The sequence below is a fragment of the Cervus canadensis genome, chromosome 19, assembly GCF_019320065.1.
Source record: "Cervus canadensis isolate Bull #8, Minnesota chromosome 19, ASM1932006v1, whole genome shotgun sequence".
Classification (NCBI taxonomy): domain Eukaryota; kingdom Metazoa; phylum Chordata; class Mammalia; order Artiodactyla; family Cervidae; genus Cervus; species Cervus canadensis.
This window is the reverse complement of record NC_057404.1, coordinates 28,274,804-28,282,827: the sequence shown is the minus strand read 5'-3', so window position 1 is coordinate 28,282,827 and position 8,024 is coordinate 28,274,804.

Genomic DNA, 8,024 nt, shown 5'->3' with positions numbered 1-8,024 from the left:
TTTTCTAGGATTACAGGCCTTTTTAAATCATGTTAATACCATGAAAAACTCTATTCATAGTTTTCACTTAATAAATTGGAAGAACAAAGATGATGCTATTAAAGTGCTACCCTCAATACACCAGCAAATTTGGAAAACTCAGCAGTGGCCACAGGACTGGAAAAGGCCAGTTTTCATTCCAGTCCCAAAGAAAGGCAATGCCAAAGAATATTCAGGCTTCCATACAATTCTGCTAATTTCACACACTAGCAAGGTAATACTCAAAATCCTTCAAGCCAGGCTTCAGCAGTACATAAAACCGAGAACTTCCAGATGTTCAAGTTGGATTTAGAAGAGGAAGAGGAACCAGAGATCAAACTGCCAGCATCCTTTGGATCACAGAGAAAGCAAGGGAATTCCAGAAAAATATCCATTTCTGCTTCACTGACTATACTAAAGCCTTTGACTGCGTGAATCACAACTGGCAAATTTCTTAAAGAGATGGGAATACCAGACCAGCTTACCTGTCTCCTGAGAAACCTAAATGCAGATCAAGAAGCAACAGTTAGAACCTTACATGGAACAACAAACTGGTTCAAAATTGGGAAAGGAATATGTCAAGGCTATATATTGTCATCCTATTTATTTAACGTGTATGCAGAGTACATCACACGAAATGCCAGGCTGGATGAATCACAAGCTGGAATTAAGATTGCCAGGAGAAATATCAACAACCTCAGATATGCTGCTGCTGCTGCTGCTAAGTCACTTCAGTCGTGTCCGACTCTGTGCAACCCCATAGATGGCAGCCCACAAGGCTCCCCCATCCCTGGGATTCTCCAGGCAAGAACACTGGAGTGGGTTGCCATTTCCTTCTCCAATGCATTTTTGCTTTTTGCTATTAGGGTGGTAACATATGCTGATGATACCACCCTAATAGCAAAAAGCAAAGAGGAACTAAAGAATCTCTTGATGGGGGTGAAACAGGAGAGTGAAAAAGCTGGCTTAAAACTCAACATTCAAAAAACTAAGATGATGGAATGCAGTCCCATCACTTCATGTTAAATAGATGGGTAAAAAGTGGAAACAGTGACAGAATTTTATTTTCTTTGGCTCTAAAATCACTAAGAATAGTGACTGCATCCACAAAATTAAGACACTTGCTTTTGGAAGAAAAGCTATGACAAACCTAGACAGCATATTAAAAAGCAAAGACATCACTTTGCTGACAAAGATCCATATAGTTAAAGCTATGGCTTTTCCAATAGTCATGTACATATGTGAGAGTTGGACCATAAAAAAGGCTGAGTGCCAAAGAATTGATACTTTTGAATTGTAGTGCTGGAGAAGATTTTTGAGAGTCACTTGGATAGTAAGGAGTTCAAAGAACTCAGTCCTAAAGGAAATCAACCCTGAATATTCACTGGAAGGACTGATGCTGAAGCTCCAATACTTTGGCCACCTGATATGAAGAGTTGACTCACTGGAAAAGATTGATGCTGGGAAAGATTGTGGGCAGGAGGAGCAGGGGGTGACAGTGGATGAGATGGTTGAATGGCATCACTGACTCAATGGACATGAGTTTGAGTCAACTCCAGGAGATAGTGAAGGACAGGGAAGTCCGGCGTTCATGGGATTGCAAAGAGTCTGACACGACTTAGGGACTGAACAACAACACTACCTGAAGGCTAGGAGACTTTTGAAAGAAAAAAATTCTTCTTGATATTATGTAAAAAACACTTTCAGGAGCTGGCTTAGAAGAGGGAACCTATAAGGCCTCACTGGGAGCAACCTGGAAAGCTTTTTCCTACCAACTAACCCCACCACCACCTCCAAAAAAAACTCTCAAGAAAACCTGTTAGAGTCATAGAAGATACACATTGGGTATTTACAGTTTTTAAGATCATTCTAGAGCAGGGTTCTTAGCCTTAGCACTATTGACCTTAGGTTGAGATAATTCTTTGTCGTGAGGGACTATCTTGTGCATAAGATGTAAGATGTTTAGCAGCATTCCTGGCCTCTACCCAGTAGCACCACCTCGGTTGTAACAAAGATGTCTCCATAACATTGCCAAGTGTCCTCTGGAGGCCAAAATCGTCCCAGTTTGAGAGTCAATGTTCTGAATTTTTGCTACTGAAAGTGTGATCTGAAAGTCAGTAGCATCATCTGGAAGCTTTTAAGACATGAGGATTTCAAACCTCCCATTTAGTATGATCTCAGTCATACTGAATCAGAATTTGCATTTTAACAAGCTACCCAGGTGACTCACATGCACATTCAAGTTTGAAAAGTGCTGTCAGATGATATGGATCGTATTTATCCAGCAGCAGGAAGGAAATGGGGAAGAAAGGAGTGGGAGGAGGGGGAGGAGGTATGCAGACGGAGGGAGAAGAGGAGTAAAGAAAAGATATAAAAGCTAAGACACGTAGTTAAAATTGAAAACACTATAGAACTTTAAAATCAAACGTAAAAGTAGGTGGAACAAAGAGGAATTTTAGGGCAGTGAAAAAACCCTGGACGACACCACAGTGGTGTGGACACGCCATCATGTGCGTCTGTGCGCTCGGCTGCTCAGTGTCATTCAACTCTGTGACCCCATGGACTGTATTCCGCCAGGCTCCTCTGTCCACAGGATTGTTTAGGCAAGAACACTGGAACAGGCTGCCATTTCCTTCTCCAGGGGATCTTTCCAATCCAGGGATAAAACCCACATCTCCTACATTTCCTGCATTGGCAGGCGGATTCTCTACCACTGAGCCCCTGGGAAGCGTACATGCCACTATACATTTGCCCAGATCCACAGGCTATACAACACCAAGAGTGAATCCTAAGGTAAGCTATGGACTTTGGGGGATAATGATGTGTTAATGAATCTTTTGAAAAGTAATAAATCAAGCATAAATAATCTCTTTTTCTGTGAAAATTTTAACACAGTTGCCAATGAGAAAGAAAAGGAGGAAGTGTCTAAGCTTGAATTTTAAAGGAGAAAAATGAAAAAACAAGGAATTTAGGACTATATTCAGTTAACCACACTTTTAAAATATCTGAGGCATGGATTAGAACAGTGACTATGAAGTTCAAAGTGAGTGAATGCCAGAGAATTTATGAAGAAACAAACTGTAAGAACTAGGGACCAGCTGGGTATGAAAGAAGTTAACACAGACGTTTGGTTGGGTTGCACGATCCAGAAGCAAACCTTAGGAAATGGCTAGGGTTCGTACTATGAATGCTACCAAATTACTTGCTGAGGCCTCAGGTGACATCAGTTTTGCCTCCTTTGATTCCTCCAATTTTTATCTATAAAATCAGAATTTTGCATGTACAGTATCCTCCCCACTCCTTAATGCTCTACTTTGAACCTTTGCAGAAAGTAAACTTCCCAAACTATTTTTCCTAACTATGACAACTCTTGTCAAGAGGATGACAGTTTTCACGAATGCTTCCTAGTCCTTGTACTCCTCATTCTTTTTGATAGCTCTGATCAGGGGTAAGCAAATATTTTCTGTAAAGGACCAGATAGTCAATACTTTAGGCTCTGTGGTTGATTCTGTTTCTGTTGGAACTGTGACCCTGAGGGATGAAAGCAGCCCCAGACAACATGTAAACAAATGATAGCAGCTGTGTTCTAATAAAACTTCTTTATTTATGAAAATAGCTGTGGGCTCAATTTGGCCCTCAAGCCATAGTTTTCAACCTCTGACCTACATTGTTCTTTGCATTTCGAACTCATTCCCTGATAAAAAATTTTAATAACTACCATATATTGAGTAAAAAGTGTCAGGTACTATTCTAAGTGATTTACATATGTTATTATGTTATATTCTTACATCAACACTCTGCCATAGTTTATCACTGAGGATTCAGGATGGGAAAAATAAATTGTTTTAGGCATTTCCAATATAAAGGAATTTAATATAGTGAAGTACATGCTTATAAATTCATTTGAAGAGCAGGAAGAGCAGAAATAGGGGGCTTGCTCTGAGGTTTGGCATAAGGTCACACCCTCATAGCTGTGATCCGGAGGGCAGAAGATTCTGCTGCTACCACTGATATTGCTGCCACAGCTGTCTCATATTTGAGATCTGTTCAGAGAGAAACATGGAGTCAATCCATGCAAAGCCCATGCAACCCACTTGTCAGCACTCCCTGTTGCAGGCAGCTTGCTTCTGTCTCTGTTTCAAATCTCATGTGTGTGCACATCCACAAGCCTAGCTGCAAGAGTCTGGAAAGTGTACTTTTATTTTTTTGGAAAATGTACCTTTAGCTTTCCAACTTCTCCAACTAGAAGGAGGGTGAAATGGAGGTAGGGAGGGCCTAAGTACCCAGCACAGATGGGCACTATTACTATTCCTATTTAAAGCCAAGTTGGAAACAACTTCCTGCCATTTTTCCTTGACTTCCTTTATTCTAAGTAGATAAATTATTATGAGGAATTGCTTTATCTGGTCACTTTCTCTTTGATACGCTTGTTTTAATGACCTCTTGTTTTTTTTTAATATTTCAAAATATGAATAAAAAGAATATTTTAAAGAACAAAATAGTGCTGATGAGTCTTTAAGAAATACTATTCTGCTTTTCACATGTTTACATTCCCTACTTATGCTGAACTTTTAAGCTGAAGATCAAATCTGGACATTTTTGTAATCAGTTTTGAAATCTGATGCTTACATATAGAAGCTGTTAAAAATGTATTTTAACATGTAGCCCTTCAATGTCCCTGGTGGCTCAGAGGGTAAAGAGTCTGCCTGCAGTGCAGAAGACCAGGGTTTAATCCCTTGCGGGCGAAAATCCCTTGGAGAAGGAAATGGCAACCCACTCCAATATCCTTGCCTGGAATAGTCCATGGACGGAGGAGCCTGGCAGGCTACAGTCCATGGGGTCTCAAAGAGTCAGACACGACTGAGCGGCTTCACTTCCTTCAATATCCACTCAAATCCGTATTATTCATTCTTATCTGAGCTGCTTTATAGTCTTTTGATGATTGTTTTTGTTCAGTTATAAGTTGAGAGTTACAACTTATCCAACTCTTGAGACCCCATGAACTATAGCCCACCAGGGTCCTCTGTCCAAGGAATTTCCCAGGCAAGAATACTAGAGTAGGTTGTCATGCCCTCCTCCAGGGGATCTTTGCAACCAAGGAATCAAACTCACATCTGCTGCATTGGCAAGTGAATTCTTTACCACTGAGCAAACATGGAAGCTGATCATACTCATGTCTGCCAGCAACCGTCTATATCCTCACTGCAAAATTAAAATTTGTTTTCATGGATTAAGAGAGATTATAAAAGGGGCTAAAATGGGTGTCTCCTGAGGTCTAAGTACGTAATTTGATAGTCTATAAGACCCATACTTTACTCCCTCAGCCCTTCCATTAGGCACACACAGTATCACTCCCTCCTCTGTGTACCTGATGCACAAAACAAATTCAACAAATGCTGAATAAATACACAAAAATGCATCATGTATAAACCAGGCTTTTTAGTTAACTTTATCCTATGCTACATACTGCCCTTAAGATTATGAACTTTTTAAGTCCATAATTTGGATCATATCTTTCACATTTTTATGCCTCTTCTTTTTACCTCCTATTATATAATACTGAGAATACAGGAAGTGCTTAATAAATATTCACTGACTGAATCAATAGTTTTGAAATAAGATACACATCTATCAATGATTAACCTCAAATATTAACTGGTAATATTTATAGTTTAAAACTACTTTATTAAAGAAACAATTTAAAAGAGAAAAACAATGAAAGAACAATTCAGGAATATCCCAACCACCTAAAGACAACCAATAATTGATTTTTATTCTTTTTTTCTATCCCTAAACTCTTGGTTAAAAAAAATAATTGTACTAACAGAAAGAGACTCACAGACTTAGAAAACAAATTCATAGTTGCTGGGGTGGGGGCACTTTGGGAAGGTCATGTATACACTGCTATATTTAAAATGGATATCCAACAAAAACCTACTGCATAACACATGGAACTCTGCTCAATGTTATGCACCAGCCTGGATGGAAGCAGGGTTTGTGGGAGAATGGATACATGCATATGTACTGCTGAGTCCCTTCACTGCTTACCTGAAACTATCACATTGTTAATCAGCTATACCTCAAAACATAATGTTTTTGGTGTTAAAAAAATAAATAAAAAATAATTGTACTCATGAATAAAATTAGTATCCTTCTTTTTTCACTTATACTTAATAATCATTTTGGTATTGTGCTGAGTTTTTACTTTTAAAAACTGTATTACAGTGTATGCAGAGGATAGCTACAGCCTCAAGGGCAGTGTGATACTAACTTTTTGTGTCAACTTGACTGGGCCAAGGGCTGCCCAGGTTAGACATTATTTCTGGGTGTGTCTGTGAGGTACAGATGAGATTAGCATTTGAATCAGTAGACTCAGTAAAATAGATAACTCACTGCAATGTAAATAGGCATCATTCAATCCATTGAAGGTCTGAATAGAACAAAAAGGAGGAGGAAGGAGGATTTCTTGCCTTTTGCTTCCTACCTGGCTGCTTGAGCTCGAACATCTGTCTTCTCTTGCCCTTGGACTAGGATTTACACCATCCATTCCTCTGGCCCTCAAGCCTTCAGGGATTCAGATGGGATTTCACCACTGGCTTTCCTGAGTCTCTCAGTTTCCATAGTCATGTGAGCCAATTCCTCATAATGAACTCTTCCCTGTACACACACACACACACACACACACTCTCAGAATCAATTTCTGTTTCTCTGGAGAACTTTGACAGTATCTGCCACATAGTGGGCACTCAATAAATTAATAAATGAATGGCAAATACTAATTACATTTCTAAAATATTTATAATTTTATAGGTGAGAAATGGAAACTTCTTTGATGTTTGAAACTTACATTACTTTACTACTGAGGATGAATAGTTACGTGTTTACTGATCAACTGTATTTTTTCAACTGTGATTTTTTTCATACTTTTTGTGCATTTATCTGTCAGACCCTTGATTTTAATGAACTCATTACAATTGTAACTTACTAATAAAATTTTTGTGACTTTTGTTCCTAAAATTTTTGTTGTTCAGTCGCTCAGTCGTGTCCAACCCTTTATTCCTAAATAGATGCCTTCAAATTTAGGAAACAACTGGCAAAATAAGGACAAATTTGTAATCACAGAAAGAAAAGTATAAGCAGAACCAAATGTTAGTTCAAATATTGGTTGATGCCATCTAGTGGAAAAGTGATTTAAACTTCTCTCTCCCTCTGAATAAGAGATTCCCAAATATCAATGCCCCAAATTTGGCATTTATGGGACTTTACTCAAATATATACTCTAGCCTCTCCTCTGCCTGTGGTTTCTAACTCCCTTAATGTATATGATAACCCAAGAGTTGTGTTTCAATATTATCCATATTGTAAAGTATAAATTCGGATTCCCAGTGGTACACTATACTTTGCTTTTTCATTAGAATTTTCTCCAGCTTCCTCACAATAAGGGATTATGCTGCTCTGATAACATTCTTTAAATGTGTACTCTGGGGCTTCTCTGGTAGCCCAGTGGTAAAGTCACTATCTGTCCATGGGTTTGATCCCTGACCCAGGAAGATTCCCCCATGCTGCGGAGCAACTAAGCCCGTGCACCACACCTACTGAGCCTGGGCTCTAGATCCCAGGAGCTACAACTACTGAGCCCGCGTGCTGCAACTACTGAGCCCAGGAGCTGCAACTACTGAGCTCACGTGCTGCAACTACTGAGCCCAGGAGCTGCAACTACTGAGCCCAGGAGCTGCAACTACTGAGCCCACGTGCTGCAACTACTGAGCCCAGGAGCTGCAACTACTGAGCCCACGTGCTGCAACTACTGAAGCCTGCATGCCCTAGGGCCCGTGCTCCACAAGAGAAGCCAACGCAATGAAAAGCCTGAGTACCCCAACTGGAGAGTAGCCCCCACCCACCACAACTAGAGAAAAGCTCACACAGCAACGAAGACACAACACAGCCAAAAATAAATAAATAAGTAATAAATATTTTTTAAATGTGTACTCCATGCTAGCCCCTAT